Raw genomic sequence first — 25,656 nt, 5'->3', positions numbered from 1 at the left:
GCTGGGCTGGCCGGACCCCACCTGTGCATGAATTTGTGCACTGGGTCTCTAGTTTATAAAGGGAGGCCTGGTGCATGACAATTCATGAACTGGAGGGGGGTCCCTCAGCCCTGCCTGCCCCCTCTCACAGTCCAGGAACCCTCAGGGGCAGAAGGTGACCAAGCGATCAGGGGAAGGTGACACCCCCATCACACCTCTGCTGCTGCCACTGCCGGCAGCGCAAGCCTCAGCCGGCCTTGGTTACCTGAGCCTTGGGCAGCACTGGGCAGCTGGGCAGCCACCATCTGAGGCTTGCCTGTGCCTCGGGCCGGCCCTGTGTGGCTGGGCAGCCGCCATCCGAGGCTTACCTGCACCTCAGACTGGCCCTGGGCAGCTGGGCAGCTGCCATCCAAGGCTTGCCTGTACCACGGGCTGGCCCTGGGCGGCTGGGGGGCTGAGGGGACAGGGGGACTCCAGAGGCAGGTGTGCAGAGGGGTGGGCCAGGTCATGCCGAGTGCCTGAGGGGACTGGGCACCACCATCTTGTGCCTGTGAGTGCTGCCATCTTTGAGGGTGTGACAGTCAATTAGCATATTCCCTCCTTATTGGCGTTGGGCACCACCATCTTTGTGAGGGTGTGACAGTCAATTAGCATATTCCCTCTTTATTAGGTAGGATACTCATAGTAATACTACTAACAACAGCAAAAAAGTAGAAATAACCCAAATGTCCACCAACAGATAAATGGATAAACAAAAGGTAGTATATCCATACAATGGAATATTCAGCTACAAAAAGAAATGAGTACTGCTACATACTACAATGTATATTAATTTCAAAAACATGCTAAATGAAACAAGCCAGACAACAAAGGTCACATATATGATTACATTTATATGAAACATCCAGAATAGGTAAATGCAGACAGACAAAAGGTTGACAGGGGCACTCATTGGGCCTTTTCTTTCTTTCTGTTTTTTTTTCCCCCAGTCAAAATATTTATTCTGTTCTTAATTGGGTTGAATGGTAATACAATTATTGTGATCCAGACATACCTTTCTCATGTATTACATTTAAATACCCAAAACTTTATATAAAACCACATGACCTTGTTTCTCACAATTCATACTATGGAACGTAGGATCTAATCTTCTGTGCTTTGAATAACTTCTCTCCTTGACCTTGATGTTATAGATAAGACAAAACTAGCCCCAGTTAGAAGTTTTGAGGGGGAATAATCGCTAAACAGAAACTTCATGCCTTACTGTGGCTAATAGTCTAAGCGCCTCCCTTAAAAGTGAAGATGGAATACAAAAATACAGACTCGTACAATTACTGTTAAGACTGCTGGGAAAGTTTTATTACTACGCCAGTGCTTACACTAAGAGCTACAGCTTGCAACTCATACTAAATCCTGAGCACTGTAATTTTCAAAGGTGTTAAGGATGTAAACATTATGCTGAAAGTGATGGCAGCAGCAACAAGAGAAGCCTGAGTGCTCACTCTGAGGTGCCGAGCCACGCTCAGGACAGACCCCGACACGCACTTCAGCTAAGGCTCCCCGGGTGCCCTCGTGGTCATTTTAAAGCACAGCCCTGGGAAGATCACAGAGAGGGCACCCATCCACAATTCTCAGAAATTTGCTCCAAATGGAGAAATAAGTCAGGCTGCATCTGGCAAGCAGGAGCGGAGCTGTAGCCACGTCAGCAACACTGGGATTTGCTCTCTGTTGGCAAGGCCTCCTGGTGCAGTTTCATTTTGTCCACATCGTTGTCTTCATTAGGAAAGCTTTGGTGGTTCACAAGAATGTTCTCCACCAGGAACCGGGCTGGTTCCCCTATGTTAATGTGGTCCTTTGCAGAGGTTTCAAACTATACAGTGAAGCCATGTTCATTGCAGAACTGGTCCATCTGGGCAGGAATATGGCCACCTTCCTTCTTCTGGTCACTTTTATTAGCTAAGAGAACAGCAGAAATAGGGCCACCACTTGGAAGATGGATTTTACTGTTCAGATTATGTTTTCATTTTAAGAGGACCTCGAATGTCGAACCTCTGATATATCAAAGACTATAAAAGCACCAACAGCTTCTTTATAGTAGACTTGGATCATGTTGCCAAACCGCTCCTGTCCCGCGATGTCCCACAGCTGCAGGCGCACCAGCGTCCGGCTGTCCCAGTTGAGGACCTTGAGCACGAAACCCACCCCGACGGTGGCCCAGTAGTGCTGAGAGAAGAGCTTGATGATGCTGGTCTTGCCACGCCCAGCTTGCTGATGAGCAGCACCTTGAAGGGGTGCTCACGGATCTCAGACCCAGCTGCCTGCCATCAGCTCCTGGCCCTGCTCCTGCCGATGGCTGCTGCCCTGTGCCCAGCCCTTGCTTGCAGTTGAAACTTCCCCGAGGCCACCCATGATAATGCCTGATCAGTCACAGGCCCTGGAACCAGCAGCCCCTCATAGCCCGTGTGGGGTGGAATCATTGGGCCTTTTCAATCTAAAGTAGGGGTCAGCAACTACAGCCCTGGGGAAAATCAAGACTGCCTCCTATTCCTGTAAATAAAATTTCACTGAAACATAGTCATTCATTTATATACTGTATATGGCTGCTTCCCCCCCCCCCCCTTTTTTCATTAATATTGATATTTTTATCAACAAGATTTCTAAGAGCTGTAAAAACATACAGTAGCATTTGAAACTACAAAAATACATATTCCACATGAAAGTGCTTTAATTTATAGGTACTTCACAATATAGCAGCAACAATTTAAAATACAAATCAGAGGTTTTATTTTATTTTATTTTTTAAAATATATTTTATTGATTTTTTTTACAGAGAGGAATGGAGAGGGATAGAGAGTTAGAAACATCAGCTGCTTCCTGCACACCTCCTACTGGGGATGTGACTGCAACCAAGGTACATGCCCCTGATCGGAACTGAACCTGGGACTCTTCAATCTGTAGGCCGAGACTCAATCCACTGAGCCAAAACGGTCAGGGCCAAACTGGAAGTTTTAAGTAAACCCTCTATACTGCCTAATGGTGAATTCCTTCAAGAGACCCCTTCATTCTAACCCTAAACAACACTGATATCTCGTCAAAGAATACACTGGACTTAGAAAGGTCTGGTTTGAAAAGTTAAGGATTTGAAACATTTGGAAATAAAAAAGGGCAGCATAACATTTACCCTGCTTTTTTCAACTTCTTGAAAAATGTAACTAGATCTTTAGTATGGCTGCTTTTATGCTACAACAGCATAGTTGAGTAGTTGTGACAAACACTGTAAGGTTTACAAAGACTAAAATAATTACTCTCAGGCCTTTAATAGTAAAACTAGAGGCCTGATGCATGAAATTCATGCACATAGCTCGGCCCTCGCAGGTCGTCTGGAAAGTTGTCTGGAAGGTCATTCGGCAGTCAGGTCTAATTAGCATATTATGCTTTTATTATTAGAGATTTTGCTAAACCCTGATCTAAAGATTCTTCATCTGAGGGATATTTTCTTAAGTATTTTCCATTTATTTCTTTCCAAAACTCCTATTAGACAGAGATAAGACATTTTGAATATATTCTTTTCATCTTGTGGTGCCCACTGATTCAACTGTTAGGATGCTCATATATACACACACACACACACAAACACATATGCCGAAAACCGAACATTGTCACTTGGTAGTTAAAGGGAATCTGGGAAGGCTGGTCAACCTTTAAGCTAAAGGTCAGAGCCAAACACTCCCTATCTAATTGAGAACAATGGTAACTGAGGCAACTTCCCCACCAAATAATCATGTAAATCCTTACTGATAAGATAATCCGTCTGTTACTGGAATTACCTGCCTAAAGGACATGGGTGCATCTCAGAACCCCAATAAAAGGGATGGCAAAGGCCAGGCTGCGGCAGTCCTCCCCCTAGAGGTGGACTCCCGCCTGGCCCCCATTTACCCAAATTAATTCTTTTCCAGTCTCTTTTCATTTTGATTGCGGCCTACTCTAGAAACCGGACCTGAACAGGAACCCTGAAACACGCGGGACGTGACAAGGGATCCCACATATACACACGTACATATACATATTAGAGACCCGGTGCATGAATTCGTGCATGGTTGGGGTTTGGCCAGCCTGGCCAGGGGGAGGGGACATGGGCGGTTGGCCGGCCTGCCTGCTGGTCAAACTCCTGGTCGAGGGGACAATTTGCATATTAGCCTTTTATTATATAGGATATACACTGAGTGGCCAGATTACTATGAGTTCAGAGATCATAATAATCTAGCCACTCAGTGTATGTATATGTATATGTGTATATATATACACTGAGTAGCCAGATATGTGTATATACGTGTATATATAAAGAGGCCCGGTGCACAGATTCGTGCACCAGTGAGGTCCCTCAGCCTGGCCTGCGCCCTCTCACAATCCGGAACTCCTTAAGGGATGTCAGACTGCCAGTTTCAACCCGATCCCCACAGACCAGGCCAAGGGACCCCACTGGTAAACAAATCTGTGCACTGGGCCTCTAATTGCATATAAGATGTTTGGTTGATCTCTTCCCATCCTCCCTCATCCCCCCATCCCTCTGAGATTCATCAGTCTGTTCCATGTTTCCATGCCTGTGCATTGAGCGTTTGCTCCCTGATGGTCAGTGTGTGTCATAGCTACTGGTCGAATGGTTGAATGGTCGGACAGTCACTTAGGTTTTTATATATATAGATTACTAGAGGCCCAGTGTACGAATTCATGCACCGGTGGGGTCTGGCCGGCCCGGCCCAGCCCCATTTGACGGATCATGGCAGGGGCAGATAGAAGGAGGAGACAGTGGGAGATTGGCCAACCAGCCTGGCCCGATCGGGGCCTGATCAGGGATGGGCCGGCTGGAGGAGAGGGGCCACGGGCAATTGGCCAGCGGGCCCCACCCCTGACTGGGGTGGGGGGGCTGATTCAGGGCAGGGGCTGTGGGCTGGCAGGCCCCCCTGGAATGGGGTTGTGGGGGGTCCGATCAGGGGTCATTGGTTTGGGAAGGGGCCATGGGAGGTTGGCTGTCTTCCTGCCCTTGATGGGGTGGGAGAGGCTGATCAGGGATGGGGCCAGCCAGGGGGAAAAGCCTCAGGAGAGAGGGGTGGGAGAGGCCCATCAGGGGTGGGACCGGCTTGGGGTAGGGATTGTGGACCGATCGGGGTGGTGGGGGCCCATGGGGGTGGGGCTGGCCGGGGGGAAGGGCTGCAGGAGGTTGGCCAGCCATCCCTGGCCCCTATTGGCGTAGGTGGGCAATCAGGGGCGGGGCCAGTCAGGGGTAGGGGCTGCGGGTTGATGGGGGTGGTGGGGGCCCATAGGGGGCAGGTCTGGAAGGGGGAGGGGCTGCAGGAGGTTGGCCAGCCGGCCATGCCCCCTACTGGGGTGGGAGGGATGATCAGGGGCAGAGCCAGCCGGGGGGGAAGAGTTATGGGAGGGTTGGCTGGCTGCCCCACCCTCCATGGGGTGGGAGAGGCTCATCAGGGGCGGGCCAGCAAGGGGAAGGGGCTGTGGGAGATCGGTGTTGGAGAGGCTGATCAGGGGTGGGGTCGGCGGGGGGTGGGGCTTCAGCCCCATCGGGGTGGTGGGGGCCCATCAGGGGCAGGGCCGGCCAGGGGAGGGGCTGCAGGGGGTTGGCTGGCTGGCCCTGCCCCCTATTGGGGTGGGGAGGTGATCAGGGGTGGGGCTGGCCAGGGGAAAGGCTCATGGGAGGTTGGCTAGCTGCTCCAAACTTGATGGGGTGGGAGAGGCCGATCAGGGGCGGGCTGGCCAGAGGGAGGGGCTGCGGGAAATCAGGGTAAGGGAGGCCAAACAGTGGTGGGGCCAGCTGGGGGGAGGGGCCACAGGAAGTTGGCTGGCCAACCCTACCCCTGGATCAGGTCAGTTTGCTGGCCACAGTGGGTGTAACATTGACTGGTCGCTCCAGTCATACAGTGTCATAATTGCTGGCTTTTTATGTATATAGATGTATATACTAGAGGCCCGGTACACAAAATTTATGACCTGGAGGCGTATGGGTCTCTCAGCCCAGCCTACGCCCCCTTCCTTCTTACCACCTGCCTGCTCACTGCTCCTTAGCGCTACAGCGGAGGCGGGAGAGGCTCTCGCCACTACCACTGTGCTCGCCAGCCATGAGCCCAGCTTCTGGATGAGTGGCACTCCCCCTGTGGGAGCCCACTGACCACCAGGGGACAGTTGCTGCATTGAGTATCTGACCTCTGGTGGTCAGTGTGCATCGCAGTGACTGGTCGTTCCGTCATTCGGTTGATTTGCATATTAGGGTTTTATTATATAGGACATATGTATTTTTAGTTTTTTTCATACCAGCTTATTCTTAAATGGTTTTGTTTTTTATGGTAGTGTTGGTCTGAAATAAGCCATCTCATCTTAGCCTGAAACGGACATTTTTCCAACAAATTTTTGAAATGCAGCATTCTGGTACTATTTTCTAAAAATTCAATGGGATTTTTTTCTACCACTTTCACTCAAAAGTTATCACATGAGTAGTCTTAATATCAATAGCTGACAAGGACATTACAAGAAAGGAAAATTATAGGCCAATCTCTTTCATGAAAGTAATCCTAAACAAAATAAATCCAATCTTACCTAATAATAGACAAACATGTAAATTGACCATAACTCTGATACACCCACAGCCAATCAGAGTATGCAAATTAACCCAACAAAGATGGCGGGTTAATTTGCATATGCAGGCGCGGAGCGGCTGGGAGGGGCAGGATGCCTGCAATCATGGGGAAGTGGGGGGCGGGGGAGGGAGCGGTGCTCTGGACAGAAGCGAGGACTTGCTGGCTCCCGGGTGGGCCAGGAGCGGGGACGTGCCGGGTCCCGGGCGGCTGGGAGTGAAGCCAAGGGAAGGAAGGCCTATTCTTGCATGAATATTGTGCAACAGGCCTCTAGTTATATATAAAAGGATAATATACCAGAGCCAAATGGGATTGATTCCAGGAATTCAGGGATAGATTAACATTTGAAACTTAATCAATGTAATTCTCTATATTAACAGAGAATGGAAGTCATATGACTATTTTCACAGATGGAGAAAAAATTTGATAAATCAACACAAATGAATGATTAAAAACACTTAACCACCTAGGAATGGAAGATTTCCTTAATCTGATAAAGAATATTGAAAAAAAAAACTCTGCAGCAATCATATTTAGTGAATAATTTGTGTTTTTCGTGAAAATGGAAATGACACCACAGATACACAAGAAAAATTACAAGAAAAAGGTAAACAGTTTTCAATAGAAAAAAGGGCAGAACAACTGAACAGCCATTTCAGAGCATATTCAAAAGGACAGCAACCTAAAAGGATGTTCAATTTCATTACTCATGAAACACAAATTAAACCGAAATGAGGTATTACTATGTCAGAATGGCTACAAGGGAAGAGATGATAGTAATAAGTATTGATAAGAGTGGAGAGAAACAGAAATTCTTATTAACTACTGGTAGAATGTAAACTGATGCGATAACTTTGCAAAATTCATTTGGATGGTATCTACAAAAGCTGATCTTAAGCATCCTATATAATAAAAGGCTAATATGCAAATTGTCTCCTTGACTGGAGTTCGACCAGGGGGCGGGGCCATCTGGCCAACCGCCCGTGGCCCCTCCACGCAACTGGCCTGGCCCTATTGGCCCCAATCGGGGTGGGCTGTCCAGACCCCCACCTGTGCACAAATTTGCGCACTGGGCCTCTAGTATACTATAAAGCATTAACTCCATCTATAGATACGTACCTAACAGAAATGCATACAGATACATTCATCAAAAGTCGCAAATGACAAACAACTCAATTGTCCATCCACAATAGAGTGGATAAATTGTGCTGTCTTCATACAATGTAATGCTAGTATTAGTGAAAATGAACAAACTATAACTATATGTACCAATACAAATGAATCTTAAAGTCACAGAACTGAGGAAAATAAATCAAGTTCAAAAACAGTATATTCTGTGTGTATCAATCGTGTAACATTAAAAAACAGGAAGAAATAATCTCTGGGGTTGTAATTCAAAATAGTTATTGTTGGGGGAGAGAAGTGGATGGTAATGGCTTAAAAGATTTTGGTATAAGGGTTTTGGCTTTGTGGGAAAATAAGGCAATTTTTCTTTGCTTCTGTTTCTTGACTTGTATTCTGGTTGTACATATGAAAATTTACCAAGTAATACACTTATGACCTGTATATATATTTTTCTCTGTACATATACTTAAAAAACTTTTCTATTTTCTATTAAATAACCACCCCCCCCCCCCCCTCGTGAAATAGTTATTTAGAACAGTATTTTTAAACTCCCAAATGGTTGGGAGATTTTTTTCTATTTAACTTTTGCATTACTTTATACTTTTACATTTCTTGCATTTATTTAGTAGCCTATGTGAAACGGTTTATTTATTTATTATTATTTTTTAATATATTTTATTGATTTTTTACAGAGAGGAAGGGAGAGGAATAGAGAGCTAGAAACATTGATGAGAGAGAAACATCGATCAGCCGCCTCCTGCACACCCCCTATTGAGGATGTGCCTGCAACCAAGGTACATGCCCTTGACCGGAATCGAACCTGGGACCCTTAGGTCCGCAGGCCAACACTCTATCCAGTGAGCCAAACCGGTTTTGCTATTTATTTATTTTTCTCATGGGCTGCAGAATCTAATCTATTACTATTAAGTCAGATGATTATATTGCTTATATTTTGTATCTGCATATTTGCTTTTTGATTACCAAATCTGTCAGAAAGGCCAGTCTTCCAAAAGTATGGTGGTCCTTACTTTGCTTCAGTTTTTCCTGAAGGCTGTAAGACACCATTGATTATCTATACTAATAAAAGCCTAGGTGGCCCTCATGTGATGCCTTCACATTGCCACAAGATGGCCACCCCCACATCATCACAAGATGGCTGCCACAAGATGGCCAGCAGGGGAGGGCAGTTGTGGGCGATCAGGTCAGCAGGGAAGGGTAGTTGGGGGCGAACAAGCTACCAGGAGAGAGAAGTTGGGGGCAAGTGGGCTGGCAGGGGAGGGCAGTTGGGGGCGAACAGGCCTGCAGGGGAGGACAGTTGGGGGTGACTGGGCCAGCAGGGGAGGGCAGTTGCAGGCGATCAGGCTGGCAGGCAGAAGCAGTTAGGGGCAATCAGGCAGGCAAGTGGTAAGGAGCCAGCAGTTGCGGATTGTGAGAGGGCAGTCGGACATCCCCTGAGGGATCCCAGATTGGAGAGGGTGTAGGTTGGGCTGAGGGATACCTACCCCCATGCACAAATTTTGTGCACTGGGCCTCTAGTAAGATATAATATTAATTTATGAACCATGGAGAAAGAAAATGAGTCCACCAATGAAACTACAAAATTAAAAAATACATTTTAAGTTCATGATGAAAAGTGAAAATATGCACTTCAAAATCCACCAAATAAATGAGGTCAACTATGTTATTCAGTACATAACACTTTATGTTGTTCTATCTACATTGTGAAATAAACTTTCTGTAGTTACCTTTTCCCGTATTTACTGTTTTAGCCTTTGATTCAATTTTGTCTGGTTTTTAATATTGCAACCCCTTTCTTTCTGTCTGCATTTCCCATTTTTTAATGTGTTATTTCATGAGACTGAGCAGAAACAAAGATGTATTTTTAAATGGTTGGAATATAAATATAAAACTATATTTTTTGAAAACTGTGATGGTGAGGGATTACTGTACCCAAGACCTTACTAATTTTGGTGTTAAGTGTACTTCTTACAGCTGGTTTACAGTTGGATAATCATGCTGGTGATATAATCAAAGTGCTTCTGTACTTTAATTGAGGAGCTATAGCCACTTAGATTTAATGACAATTCTTATTTTAATTATGTTTCTGCCATCTTATTTTATTTATCATTTTAGGCAGCCTAAACTACGTATATTTTGTTTTGCTTCTCTATCTTCTTTCTTTTTCTTAAAACAGTTTTTTTTTTCAGTTACAGTTGATATACAGTATTTTGTTTCAGTTGTACAACAGTGTTTAAATATTTATGTAACTCCTGAAGTGATCTACCTGATAAGTCTACACCATATGTAATTACAATATTACTGACTATATTCTCTGTGTTTACTTTACATCTCCATGACTATTCTGTAACTACCAATTTGTACTTGTTATCCCGTCCCCCTTTACACCCATATACCTAACACCCCTTTTATCTGGCTACCATCAAAACATTCTGTTTCTGCCTATTTGTATATTTTATTTGATTACACAAATGAAATCATATGACATTTATCTTTCGTTGACTTATTTCACTCAGCACAATACCCTAGGTCAGGCGTCCTCAAACTACAGCCTGCAGGCCACATGCGGGTGTTTTTACCGTTTTGTTTTTTTACTTCAAAATAAGATATGTGCAGTGTGCATAGGAATTTGTTCATAGTTTTTTTTAAACTATAGTCCAGCCTTCCAACGGTCTGAGAGACAGTGAACTGGCCCCGTTTAAAAAGTTTGAATACCACATGATCTCACTCATTTATGGATGATAAAGAACATTATAAAATTGAACAAAAAGATAGATACAGAGACAGTAAAGCATCAAACAGACTGTCAAATTACAGGGGGAAGGTTAGGGAGAGATGGGGGAGATAAGAGATCAATCAAAGGACTTGTATGCATGCATATAAGCATAACCAATGGACGCAAAACTCTGGGGGGTGAGGGCATATATGGGAGTGGGGTGGGGGGGGCAATGGTAAGATATGTACACATATAATACCTTAATAAAAAAAATTGGAAGAAAAAAAAATAATAAAAAGTTTGAGGACCCCTGCCCTAGGTCCATCCATGTTGTTGCAGATGACAAAATTTAATTCTTCTTAATAGCTGAGGTGTAAATTGTATATATGCACCACTTCTTCTTTATTCATTTGTCTACCAATAGATACTTAGGTTGCTTCCTCATCTGGCTATTGTAGATGATGCTGTAATAAACATATGGGTGCATATGTCTTTTCAAATGAAGTGTTTTGGTTTCTTCAGATAAATACACAGAAGTGAAACTGGTGGGTCCTTCTTTTGTTATAAAGTCTATTTTGTTTGGTATAAGCATTACTATCCTAGTTTTTCATGTTTGTTTGCTTCCATTTTCATAAAATATTTTCCATCCCTTTACTTTCAGTCTTTGTTCTTTTCAATCTGCAGTGAGTCTCTTGTAGACAGCATAAAGGACTTGTTTTCTTATCCATCCAGCTACCCTATGTCTTTTGATTTAATCCATTTGCATTTAAATAGTTTATAGATATGTAGTTATTGCCATTTTGTTAATCATATTTTTTATCTTTATGTTTTCTTCTCTTCTTAAGAATTCCTTTAACATTCTTGAAATACTGGATTGGTGGTGATGAACTCTTTTAGCTTTTCTTGTCTGAAAGGCTCTTTATCTGACCTTCAATTCTAAATGATAGCTTTGCTGGGTAGAGTAATCTTGGTTGTAGGTCTTTGCTTTTCATCACTTGAATATTTCTTGCCATTCCTTTCTGGCCTGCAAAGTTTCTGTTGAGAAACCAGAGGACAGTCCTATGGGCACTCCCTTGTAGGTTACTAACTACTTTTCTCTTACCACTTTTAAGATTCTCTCTTTGTCTATAACCTTTGACATTTTAATTATGATGTGTCTTGGTGTGGGCCTCTTTGGGTTCATGATGTTTGGGATTATCTGTGATTCCTAGGAATGTAAGTTTATTTCCATTACTAGATTAGGGAAGTTTTCAATCATTATTTCTTCAAAGAAGTTTCCAATTCCTTACACCTTCTCTTATATTACACCATGATGCAAACGTTGGTACTAATGTTGTCCCAGAGGCCCCTTAAACTATCCTTATTTTTCTGGATTGTTTTCTTTTTGCTGTTCTGATTGGGTGTGTTCCGCTACATTATCTCGCAAATTGCTGATGCAATCCTCTGCTTCATCTAACCTACTATTGATTCTTTCTAATGTAATCCTCATTTGTTATTGTATAATTAATTTCTGACCAGTTCTTTTTTATGTTTCCCATCTCCATTTCTATCTCTTTGTTGAAGTTCTCACTGAGGTCATTGAGCACCTTTAAAACCAGTGTTTCAAACTCTGCATCTGGTAAATTGCTTGTATCCATTTTGTTTAGTTTGTTTTCTAGAGTTTTGTTCTGTTCTGTAATTTGGGACATGTTTCTTTGTCTCCTCTTTTAGGCTGCCTCGCTGTGTTTGTTTCTATGTGTTAAGTAGAGCTGCTACCTCTCCCAGTCTTGTTAGAGTGGCCTTATGAAGTAGGTGTCCTGTGGAGCCATCTCTGATCACCTGAGCCAGGTGTTCCAGATGTGTCTTTTGTGTGGGTTGCCCTCCTGTTGTAGTTAAGCCTTGATTGCTGTTGGCATGTCAGTGGGAGGGATTAACCCTGAGGCCTATTGGTTTTGAGGACTGGCCACAACTACAATGTGTTAGTTCAGGGGCCTGTGCTCTACCCAAGGACACTGGTATGAGCTACAAAGTAATCTACAGATGGTTGCCACTTTTGCTGGGCTTGGAGGTGCCTGTAAGAGGCTAAGCTATGAACTTAGGCCATCTGTCATTATTGCCAGACTTGTAGCTGCTTAGCAGGAGGTATGGGGCACTCTAAGGCCAGTGCTCCTTGTTTTGAGTTTGAGAGATTTTAGGAAAGTCTGAAGCATGTGCCAAGACAGGTCATATGTATGGAAAAGCCACTGGAAGTGGCTTGGGTGGGTCTGTAGTTGAGTGGGGTCTCAGAGAATCACCAGGGCAGAGCAAACATTGTTACTCAGATTGATGGAAACCCAGATATGGAGCCTGCAGTGCAGGGAAAAGCATTCAGCAAAGGAACAATGGCTTCTGCTAGCATTTCTGGGAGAAAGCTGCCCCTCCAGTCCTCATCATGAAGCTAGATAATTCAGTTCCTCCCCATAAGGAAAAGCTGCTGCCCCAGTTCTGAAGCTTAGAGCAAGTGAGTACGAGTAAGTCCATGCATGGGCTCTGCAAGAGGAACAGCCTGGGACTCCAGCAACCTTCTGTTTCACTCATCCACAATCCCCTCTGGTTCTTTTAGCCAGAAGTTATGGGGACTTCTTTTCCTGGCAATGGGCTACTGGGCTGGGGAGCCCTGTATAGGGTTGGGACACCTTGCTCCTCAGGGGATACATCAGCAGCTGAGATATCACTCCCAATTTTTAACCACCACATGTCGGTGTGGGACCAACCTGTTCCACACCTCTGCCCCTCATACTGGTCTTGATGAAGCTTCTTCTATATATCTTTAGTTATATGATGTCTGATCAGACAGACATAAGATAGTTCTCACTAATGACAGTCTTTAGTTTAGTTGCAATTTTGATGTTGTCATGGCAGCAGGCAAGTACATTTCCTACTCTGCCATCTTGACAGGAAGACTCCTATATTCTCTTTCATTTAATTTTTTTCTTGCCAGTAACTTGCAAGTTAGAAATCTTGCTTTATATTTCTATTAATGGTTACTTCTTAATTAAAATTTTAAAAACATTTCATATTTCTCCAAATTTCTAAATTATAAACTACCTTGTAACTTTTTTACATCTAAAATGAGTTAGTACTTGAAAATTGTTTACTAGTTTCAGTGTTTACAACCAATTTTTTAATAACCCTATTTTTTATGTCAGTTTCTCTCTTCTTGAGGTAGAAGGTTAAATAAAGCACTGTCCTCCAAGTTATTCTCTAGTTGCATCATCATGTTCTCCATAACACCCATAAAATATTTCCTTGCCCCCTTCTCCCAGGCTTCTCTTGTTCCTTAATTCCTAAACCTTTTGAAACCATTGTATCATCAATATTCACCTTCTTAAATGAATGTCCCACCACTTCCCTAAGTAGCTCTCTCAAGTGGTAGCCTCTCAATGTTTGTTTTCATACTGCATACACCAGGAGTAGGAGATGGTGCTGGTGTTCTCCTAACAACCAAGGATGACATCCAAATAAATAATAGTAAATTACTCATTTGTAACTTCAATGTTTACATGTAGGATCTATCCAAGACCACAGTAATTCTTTAGCCTCCCTATCTTTAATAACCTTCTCCTCCATTCTACTTTGGTCACCTATTCCATTGGCTATGACTTGGGTCAAGACATCACCCATTTATTTTATTTATTTTTATTTTTACTATTCAAAGTATTACATATTGTATGTCCCATTACACCCTCCCTCACTGACCACTGACAGCGTGCACTCACCCCCAACCCAGACCTTCACCACCCTATTATCTATGTCCATGGATTATGCATACATGCATACAAGGTATTTGGTTGATTATCTCCCACCCACCCACCATCCCCCACCTTCCTGCCGAAATTCTAGACTCTGTTCCATGCTTCCATGTCTATGGATCCACTACATTCATCAGTTTATTTTGCTGAATAGATTTCACGTATGAATGAGATCATGCGATACTTGACTTTCTCTGACTGATTTATTTCAACTAGCATGATACTCTCCTGGTCCCTCCATAGTTTTCAAAGGGTAAGAGATTCTTCTGTTTTTTTTTTTACTGCTGCATAGTATTGCATGATATAAATGTACCACAGCTTTTTAATCCACTCATCTACTAATGGGCACTTGGGCTATTGTAAATTGTGCTGCTATGAACATAGGGGTGCATATATCCTTTCTGATTGGTGTTTTGGGTTTCATAGGATATATTCCTAGAAGTGGGATCACTGGGTCAAATGGCAGTCTCATATTTAATTTTTTGATGAAGCTCCATACTGTTTTCAATAATGGCTGCACCAGTCTACATTCTCATCAGCAGTGTACTAGGGTTCCCTTTTCTCCACATCCTCCCTAGCACTTGTCATTTGTTGATTTGTTGATGGTAGCCATTCTGACAGGTGTGAGGTGATACCTCAGTCATTTTAATTTGCATCTCTCTGATGATCAGTGACTTTGAGCATTTTTTATAAGCCTCTTGGCCATTAGTATGTCTACTTTAGAAAAGTGTCTATTTAGGTCCTTTGTCCATTTTTTAATTGGATTGTTTGGCTTCCTTTTGTTAAGTTGGATATTAACCCTTTATCAAATATATTATTGCTAAATATGTTCTCCCATATAGTGGGCTTCCTTTTCGTTTTGTTGAAGGTTCCTTTTACTGTGCAGAAGCTTTTTATTTTGATGTAGTCCCATTTGTTTATTTTCACCTTAGTTTCCTTTGCCCTAGGAGATATATCCATAAACATATTGATACGAGACAAGTCTGGAGATTTTGCTGACTATGGTTTCTTCTAGGGTTTTTATGGTTTCCCGAATTACATTTAAGTCTTTTATCCATTTTGAGGTTATTCTTGTGTATGGTGTAAGTTGGTGGTCTAGTTTCATTCTTTTGCATATATCTGTCCAATTTTCCTAGCACCATTTATTGAAGAGACTCTTAACTCTGTTGTATGCTCTTGCCTCCTTTGTCAAATATTAATTGAGCATAATGACTTGGGTCGATTTCTGGAGTCTCTGTTCTGTTCCATTCATCTATATGCCTGTTCTTGAGCCAGTACCAGGCTATTTTGATTATGGTGGCTTTGTAGTATAACTTGAGATCTGGTATTGTGATTACTCCAACTCTGTTTTTCTTTCTTAAGATTGCTGCAGCTATTCAGGGTCTTTTTTGGTTCCATATACATTTTTGGAATATTTGTCCCTGCTCTGTGAAATATGCTGTTTGTATTTTAATAGGGATTGTATTGAATCTGTACATTGTATTAGGTAGTATGGATATTTTAATGACATCAATTCTACATATCCATGAACACACAGTATCTTCTTCCACTTGTTTATATCTTCCTCTATTTCTTTTCTCAACGTCCAGTATTTTTCTGAGTACAAGTCTTTTACCTCCTAAGTTGTTTATTCCTACGTATCTTATTTTTTTTTGTTGCAATGGTAAATGGGATTGTTTAATTTCTCCTTCTGAGAGTTCATTTCTGGTGTATCAATTTTTAGGTGCTGATTTTGTTTCCTGCTACATTGTGAAATTCATTTATTAAATCTAGTAGTTTTTTTGATGGAGTCTTTAGGTTTTCTATGTAAAATATCATATCATCTGTGAATAATGAGAGTTTTATTTCCTCCTTTCCAATTTGGATGCCTTTTATTTCTTCTTCTAGTCTGATTGTTGTACTAGGACTTCCAGTACTATGTTGAATAAGAGTAGAGAAAGTGGATATCTCTATCTTCTTCCTGATCTTAGGGGAGATGGTTTTAGTTTTTGCCCATTAAGTATGATGATCACTGTAGGTCTGTCATACATGGCCTTTATCTTTTGAGATACGATCCCTCTATTCCCATTTTGTCAAGAGTTTTATAAAAAACTAGAGGCACGGTGCACGAGATTCGTGCACTCGGGGGGTCCCTCATCCCGGCCTGCGCCCTCTCGCAGTCCGGGAGCCCTTGGGGGATGTCCGACTGACAGCTTAGGCCCGCTCCCCTTAGCGCTGCCGCGAAAGCGGAAGAGGCTCCCGCCACCGCTGCTGCGCTCGCCAGCCATGAGCCCGGCTCAAGGCTTCTGGCTGAGCGGTGCTCCCCCTGTGGGAGCACACAGATCACCAGGGGGCAGCTCCTGCGTTGAGTGTCTGGCCCCTGGTGGTCAGTGCACGTTCGTTCGGCCATTTGGTCGATTTGCATATTAGCCTTTTATTATATAGGATGGGTGTTGTATTTTGTTGAATGCCTTTTCTGAGTCTATTGATATGTACATGTGATTTTTGTCTTTCAATCTGTTTATGTGATGTATCACATTTATTGATTTACAAATATTGTACCAGCCTTGCATCCCTGGAAAAAATCCCACTTGGTCATGGTGTACGATCTTTTTAATATATTGGTGGATCCAATTTGCTAAATTTTGTTGAGGATTTTAACATCTATGTTCATCAGGGATATTGGCCTGTAATTCTCTATCTTTGTAGTATCTTTATCTGGTTTGAGAATTAGGATAATGATGGCCTCATAAAAAAAGATCTTGGAAGTGTTCCTTCCTCTTGGATTTTTTATAATAGTCTGAGGAATATAGGTGTTAGTCCTTGTTTCAATGTTTGATAAAACTCCCATGTGAAGCCATCTGGACCCAGGCTTTTGTTTGTGGGGAGTTTTTTGATTACTGCTTCTATTTCATCAGTTCTTATTGGCCTATTCAGGCAATCAGAATCTTCCTTATTTAGTTTTGGGAGACTATTTTTCTAGAAAATTGTCTAGCTTGTTGTCATAGTTGTTGATAGTATTTTCTTATAATCCTTTGTATTTTTCTGGTGTCAATGGTTACTTCTCCACTTTCGTTTCTGATTTTATTTGGGTCCTCTCTTTTTTATTTCTATTTTTATTGATTCCAGAGAGGAAGGGAGAAGTACAGATAGAAACATCAATGATAAGAGAGAATCACTGACTGGCTGCCTCCTACACACTCTCTAGTGGGGACTGAGCCCAGAACCAGGGCATGTGCCCTGACTGGGAATCGAAGCAGTGACCTCCTGGTTCATAGATATACGCTCAACAAGTGAGCCATGCCAGTTGAGTCTCTCTTTATTTCTTGATGAGTCTGGCTAATGGTTCATCAATCTTGTTTATCCTTTCAAAGAACCAGTTCTTGTTTTCAGTAATTTTTTTTAGTCTCTATGTTGTTTATTTGTGCTCTAATCTTTATTATTTCCTTCCTTGTACTTATTCTGGGCTTTTCTTGTTGCTCCTAATTCTTTAAGTTGTACAGTTAGATAGTTTATTACTAATTTTTCTTGAGGTAGGCCTGCAGTGCTATGAACTTCCCTCTCAGCACTGCTTTTGTTGTGTCCCAGAAATTTTGTTTTTTTTCTGTGTCCATTTTCATGTTTCCAGAAAGTTTTTGATTTCTTTATTAATCTCATCAATAGCTATTTCATTGTTTAATAACATGATATTTAGCAGCCATGTGTTTAAGTGTTTTGGTTGTTTTCACTGTAGTTGATTTCTAATTTTATTCCACTGTGATCAGAGATGATGCTTGCTAGGATTTCAATCTTCTTGAACTTAGAGAGACCTGTTTTGTGTACTAATATGTGGTTTATCTTTGTGAATGATACATGTGCACATGAGAAGAATGTATATTCTGCAGCTTTGGGGTAAAATGTTCTGTAAATCTCAATTAAATCCATCTGATCCATTGTGTCCTTTAGAGTCACCGTTTCCTTGTTAATTTTCTTTTGTCTGTAAGATTTATCCAGTGAAGTCAGCGGGGTGTTAAAGTCCCCTAGCATGACTGTATTGTTGTTGATCTCTTGCCCTTAATATCCTCTGGAAATTTTTTTTTTTTTTACATAATTAGATGCTTCTATATTGGTTGCATATATGTTTACCAGGGTTATATCCTCTTGTTGGGTCAATCCCTTTAGTATTAAGAACTTTACTGTCTGTTGTGATGGCCTTTATTTTGAAGTCCATTTTGTCAGATATGGGTATTGCTAACCCTGCTTTTTTTCACGTTTCTATTTGCATGGAAAATTTCTTTCCATCCCTTCATTCTCATCCTGAGTGAGTCTTTTGTTCTAAAGTCAGTCTCTTCTAGACAGCATAGAGCTGGGTCATGTTTTTGTATCCATTCAGCTACCCTAAGCCTTTGATTGGAGCATTTAATCCATTTACATTTAAGATTATTATTCACTAGAGGCCCTGTGCACGGATTCGTGCATGTAGCGGGGGTGTGGGGGGGAGGTTCTTCAACCTGGCCTGCACCCTCTTGCAATCCAGGGTCCCTCAGGGGATGTCCAACTGCCAGTTTAGGCCTGATCCCCAAGTTGGCAGTCCGACATCCCCCAAGGGATGTAGCAGTGTGTCAAGCTGCAGGTGGCCAGGGAGGAGCCCGAGCCGGGGCCAGGCGCCACACTGCTCGCGCTCATCCCAGCCTGCTACCACCTCTCAGTAGCACTGCTGCGGAGTCGGGAAAGGCTCCTTGCCGCCGCAGCTGTGCTCGCCAGCCGTGAGCCTGGCTTCTGGCTAAGCAGTGCCCCCCCTGTGGGAGTGCACTGACTACCAGGGGGCAGCTCCTGCATTGATCGTCTGCCTCCTGGTGGTCAGTGCATGTCATAGCGACTGGTCAACCGGTCGTTCCAGTCGTTCAGTTGTAATGGTCACTTAGGCTTTTATATATATAGATAGGTACTTATTTATTGCCATTTAATTCTGTATGCCTACGTTTCTTGATTTCTTCTCCAAATTACAGCAGTCCCTTTAACATTTCTTGTAATGCTAAATTGGTGGTAATGAACTCCTTCAGCCTTTTTTTTTTTTTTTTTTGGTCTGGGAAGCACTTTATTTCACCATCTATTTTGAAAGATAGCCTTGTTGGATATAGTAATCTTGGTTTCAGATCCTTGCTTTCCATTACCTTGAGTACTTCATGCCATTTCTTTCTAGCCTGTAGTTACTGATGAAAAATCAGGTGACAGCCTTATGGAAGCTCCTTTGAAGTTAACAATATGCTTTTCTCTTGCTGCCTTTAAGATTCTCTCTTTGCCTTTAATTTTTGGGATTTTAATTATGATGTGCCTGGACATAGGCCTGTTTGGGTTCTTTTTGCTTGGGACTCTCTGTGCCTCCTGAACTTGTGTGACTTTTTCCTTCACCAGCTTAAGAAAGCTTTCTGCCATTATTTCTTCAAACACCTTCTCTATCCCATTCTCCCTTTCTGCTCTTCTGGCACCTAGTGTGCAAACATTGTTATGTTTCACATTATCCCAGAGCTCTCTGAAGCTGTCCTCTTGTTTTTTAATTTTTTTAATATATTTTTAAATTTTTGGTTCTGTGATTGAGTGTTTTCCTACCCAGTCTTCTAATTCACTGATCGGATTCTAAGCTTCCCCTAATCTGTTGTGTATTCCTTATAATGTGTTATTTCTTAGTGCTATGCCATTCTTTATTTCCATAGCTACTATATCATTTTCATGGTTACTATATCTTTTCTCATGGAATTGAGCATCTTTACCATCATTAATTTGAACTCTATATCAGAAAAATTTCTTATCTCCATTTATCTCTTCTGGTTATTCTCTTGTTCTTTTATTTGGGCATTGTATTTTTGACTCCTCATTTTGGCTGCCTGTTTGGCTTTGTGACTATGTATTAGGTAGATCTGTTATGCTTATCAATCTCTAGTGCAGGACAGTGTCAAATGCTGTTTCTGACTTATTAGATCAGGCAAAGACTCAAGGCACCCAGAGACTGCCTCTGCCTGCAGACTAATTGGATTTATTCTTGAGTAGTGCTCATGCAACCATCTACAGGTGTGGTGTGAGTTTTGCCAACAGCATGGGGTAACTGCTTCTCCTGGAAGCTAATTGTTATTCTCAGTCTCTTAATGAGCCAAAGAAACTCCACATTATGGGGCCAGGTGTTTTCCAATGGGGGGGGGGGTCAACTATCTTTCCCCCATGCAAAACCACATGAATAGCAAATGACTGCATAAGAAAGATGACCTCCGCAGCATGAGGGTATGAATCAGCACAGGAGACTAGAGTGTCAGCCTTCTGAGCTCTAACACCAGAGCCCCTAACCCTGGCTTCTGTTCATACAGTTCCAGTTCCCTCAGCCCTAGCACAAAGTGAGTGGCTGCACACAGAATTTTGTGCATTGGCCCTTTAAGAGAGTTCCTGCATTTCCAGCCATCTTTACCTGGCATACAGCAACCCTGATGTTATGTGGGCACCTTTCTCAGTTATGGTATTCTCTGCTGGGGACACAACTTGGATATTAGACCCCAGAATTCTCAGTGGCCACCGCCCACAGCTATGATACCTCTCTGGAACTTCAGCTGCTGTCAGAGCCCGGCCAGCCCTTTCAGGTCTATGCACTACCTACAGTCTCCACTTTCCATCCCTAGTTATCAGGGTTCTCTCCAGCCAGTCTTCGGTTAACCCTTTGCACTCTCTTGCTTTTTTCTCGATTCCTTTATTCTACTCAGGATTTAATTTTTTTAATACCCCAGATTTTACAAAGTGTGGCAGTAGAATAAAAAACTGGAGTTTCTTTTCATACAAACTTATTTATTTGGATTTTTTAATATTTCAAATTATTGATACATTCAAAGAGTAATTTTAATCTCTATAATTTTTCATGGTGTGATATTTTTTGAAACCTTCACCCACATGAAGACCTGGTTTACATTCACATGTTTCGCAAATATAAATCGTCTCTCTTCTTCCTCCTTTGATTTTTCTGTTAGAACAAACAACACAATCTTTGTGTTTTTTGTCAGGGTGAGGTGTGATTATATGGAGCTTTCCATCTAAACATTGCTCTAAGTTAGTGGATAATAATCTACCCCTGGAAGTTAGTGTACCATCTCTGAATTCTCCAACAAGATCATGTACTAGTTTCCTAATAAATTTCACATGTGTTATCGGTTTTTCATTTTTTCTTTTTTGGCATTCTTTGTACAATATATAGGAATTTACAACACTGACCTCAAGCCCCCAGAAAAACAATTTACGCCACCATTTTAGAGTCTTCCTCATAAAACAGTATGTGCCTGTGTAGTGATCAGCTATATCAACACCCCCCACCCCCCATAAACTTTGTATAGTTGGTCACGACCTTGGGTTTGAGAACTATTTCCTTCCCACCACCAAGCACTCTCCTTTCCACAGACTCAGTCTCTGAAGTGTCCCATGTACTGAGCATTGTGATTATCCTCTTGTCTTTCCATGCAAGAAGCATTACATTTTCATCCCTGAAAGCCACTATCTCTCCTTTCATTAGCTTTGGATGTTTGATAACAGGTGGATTATCTTTCCTATTGGGCATTATTGTCCCTGTCAAGTGTGTTTTTTCCTTGAACAATTCCTTTGCAAGAGTGACACTAGTGTAATACCTGTCAGTGAAGAAATGATAACCTTGATAACCAGGTACTTAGTTCTTCAATCTTTCATGAAGCTCTAAAACTATTCTGCTAGTAAAAGGGAGATCAGGTCTCACCAACGTTTCAGATGTTATTCCTCCATAATAAGGGACAAATGAATGTACATAACCATATTTTGAACCTGAGAGGACATATAAACGAATACCCCATTTTGTTGGCTTTTTAGGATTATATGTGATGAAGTGTATCTTTCCCTTGAAACCAACAACAGCCTCATCAACAGCAATCTCTCTTCCAGGACAGAATCTCTCCCTAAATTTCATTTCAAGGTATGACAAGAAGCAGTTTACCTTCTCGGTTCTTGTTCTCAAATCTTTACTTGACTTTTGGTCGTTTTTCAAGTGTAACATCCAAAATACTTGCAAGAACCTTTCTCTTTTGAAAACAGATAGAAAAAATGGTATATGAGACTCAAAATCCATGGTCCAATAACTCTGCAAGTTGGGGTGATTCAAGACACCCATATTTAGTATTACACCAAGAAAAGCCTTCATTTCCTCTATCGTCACATCTTTCCAATTATTCCAAGTGGATCGCTGGGATAGTTCTTTCTGGCTAATTTTATGCCTAGCATACTCATTTGTCTCATCCGTTATATTTTTTATCAACGTCTCAGTAAAAAACAACTGAAAAAAGTCTCTTGGTGTGGCACATCCAGAAGGAACTTGAGGTCCAACCTGTAACTGACCAGTGGAGAAAGGGATTCTGCTCGGCTCTTTGTCATTCACAGATGTACATGTCCACTTTTCTTTTTCCTGTTTTCCCCAGAAACGTAACTTTCACTGGGTCTTATACCCGAATTCTCAATGATATCACCTATATCTCCATCACTCTCACTCGAATAAACAATTGTGTGTCTTCGTTTTGCCTTTATGAATTCAATGTCACTGTCACTGTCAGTACTTTCAGCCAGATCTTTGGGCAAAGCAAGGGACTTTTTCCTTTCTGTAGTTCCACTAGGACCAGCGATTTGTTCATCATCTCCACTCGCATCCTCGGAGAACTCACTTTCGTCACTATTACATTTTTCACTTTTTTCTTCATTTTCGAAGTAAAATTCATCATCGCTGCTTTCTATGTCTTTGGAAAACTTATCCATCCTGAGGAGGGGAAATTCACTCAGAATGTGCGACTGCTAGGGGGCAAACCAATCATCCAACTAAACCCTGTGTCATGACAACATCTGTGATATGCTAATAGAAACCTAAACAAACCTAGGAGACGAAAAGATAAGGAAGGTTCTTTACCAAGGGAAGATGATGCAAGCTCAAAAAGGCATGATGCAACGACTCATGCCTTGGACCCTCCTACTCAAGATTGCTGCCTATGCAAAAGATAAGCTTAGGTGGTGGCATCAGTTGAGACGGCATTTACATTTTACTTGTCCTTTCATGCTAATGAAAACAAGAATAGATATTGGAAAAATAGACAAAATTCCCCCCCTCCCCCCCCCCCCCCCCCGGGGTAAAACTACAGGTCGAGTGTGGCTCGACATACGAACTGCTACAGATGCTAACCGTGTCAAGTCACACTCGACATCCGAGTGCAAAAGGTTAAGTATTCAGGGTGTTCAGGGTGTTGTTTTTTATTTTTTGCTTTGTTTTTTGTATTTTAATTGTAATTTCAGTTTGTTCCTGGGAGCGTTTCTGTGTAGCATCCACATACTCCACCGACATTTTTAATCTCTCCATTTCTGCCAAGAGAGCCTCAACCACAGCAGAGGCCTAGGTCTGAAAGCTTCTTTGTCCCTATGGACTCAAATCTCTCATCTACCTCTAAAATCACTACCTCAAATATTTTGTCTAAAAACTTCTCCATTTAACTTGCTTGTTCAACCATTTTGTTTATGAGTCATATTCCAATAATTTGGGATCTCCAGTCCATCTATTCTTCTAATTACTCCCAAACTATTAACCCCATACTTTCTTCACTTCTATATTTCACCTAGATGCTACTGTCGATCATTTCAGTAACATTCCTGCCAGTATCCTAAATCTTTGCCTCTTCATCTTTTTGTTGTACTCATGTGGTAAAATTCAGTGCTGTTTAAACGAAGCTATCTGCTTTTTCTAGACCTGTGACAGATGAACTGTGCTCTACTATCAAAAGACAGAACAATTATTACATTATAAATTCATGACTTTCAACTTCAAAAAGGGTCCTTAATACTGGCTATAATTTTACCATATTTATCTAATCAATGGAAACTCTCCCATTTTCTCCAAGGATTATTTCAAACTGCGTTCATTCTACTTAAGGCCAACGCCACACAGTCCTCAATAGCCAAACTCAAATCTTCTCATCTTCCTCACACCAAACACACACCAATCAATAGTTCCATCCCATTTTCTTAATGAATACATCTTGTTTCATCTTCAAATGTATTGCTTTCTCTTTTGTACCTCTCTAGCCATTTGTTTTTACACATGATCAAATCTCTTTGAATAAGCCAAAACCAATTTCACTTAATTCTATGACTTTCTTAATCTATCTCTTATTGTTAGTATCTATTAGAAACTAAATGTTAAACAGGAATACAAAAATTTATTAGGAACAGCATATGGGTATAGTTAGAAGGTTTCTAAAAATAAAATCATATAATTCGGTACTCATAGAAATATTTTATGTCTTATGTTCAGAGAAAAAGGATGTGCTAAATTTATGAGAACATGTTTTGGTTAATAAGATTCATGATATATAACAAGATAAGTACAGGCAGTCCTCGGGTTATGTTGGACTAGACTTATATTGTTTTGTTGTTACATTGGCATCTCCCATTTACAGTATTTATTAAAAAAAAAAAGTTCTGTCATTTCGACATATGTACATATGTGCGTTATGTTTTTTATTATTTATTTACCACAAGTAAAGGTCAGGAATTGTTATCTTTCTTTTAAATTTTTTTTACTGTTTCACTTCATTACTGCCGTGTATGTGCTCCATGTGACTGACGAAGGTGCTTATGTAGGTGGGTTACAACTTACGGTGAAAATCGAGTTACGTCGCACCGTAGGAACGGATCTCCTATGTAACCTGAGGATTGCCTGTAGTAGGTTCTACATTCTTGCTGTAGTACTCTTAGAGCTAAGAATGGTTTGCACAAACATTACTTCTTGTTGGAGCCATGGGATCATTACCTCATTCTACTGACATTATGTGCAAAATCATAAATAAGTAAACCCTCAGGGGAAGAGCAACAGTGTTCTTGTGAGGTTCACCTTAGAAGAGAGATTACAAAGAACTTGGGGTGTGTGGGAGGATGGGACAAATGTGGGATGATATGAAGGAAATACTGTGGTAAAGAAAAGCAATTTAAGAGAATCGTGAACAGAATAAATAAACCTGAGTGGTTATGAATTATGCAGTCTTAACTACCCTTCTTGGCTGACAGATCCTGAACTAGCAGATACTAGAATTCACTCCCTTGTGTGAATAAGAACAAACCCCTTTCTCTTTTGTTAAGTTTTTTCTTTTTTTATTATTGTTTCAAGTATCACAAATAGTAGTACATATGTCTTTTTTCCCCGCAATTGACCTTCCCCGAGCCTCCCCTATCCCCGGGCTCATACCCTCACCCACCTCCCAGTGTATTGCATCCTTTGGTTATGCTTATATGCATGCATACAAGTCCTTCATTTGATCTCTTACCTACCCCCCACCCCTCCAAAGTCTTCCCACTATACCTTGAAAGTCTGTTCTATGCTTCTCTGCCTCTGTATTTATTTTTGTTTATCAGTTTATAA

General features: G+C 41.7%; 1 protein-coding gene and 1 pseudogene across 4 annotated transcripts in view; both read right to left on the bottom strand.

The window, feature by feature from the left end:
• The window catches only part of XRN1 (5'-3' exoribonuclease 1), a 231,974-nt gene that overhangs the window by 87,277 nt on the left and 119,041 nt on the right, over positions 1 to 25,656 (bottom strand). The window lies entirely within an intron of this gene.
• LOC307103686 (ras-related protein Rab-32-like) lies at positions 72 to 3,383 on the bottom strand (annotated as a pseudogene). The gene is made up of 2 exons: positions 3,285 to 3,383; positions 72 to 2,297 (listed from the first exon to the last, which is right to left on the bottom strand). The product of its transcript is annotated as a ras-related protein Rab-32-like (transcript).

The sequence above is a fragment of the Cnephaeus nilssonii genome (assembly GCF_951640355.1).
Source record: "Cnephaeus nilssonii genome assembly, chromosome: 7".
Taxonomy (NCBI): Eukaryota; Metazoa; Chordata; class Mammalia; order Chiroptera; family Vespertilionidae; genus Cnephaeus; species Cnephaeus nilssonii.
The sequence above is the reverse complement of the archived record's forward strand: the minus strand, read 5'-3'. Positions and strand labels throughout refer to the sequence as shown.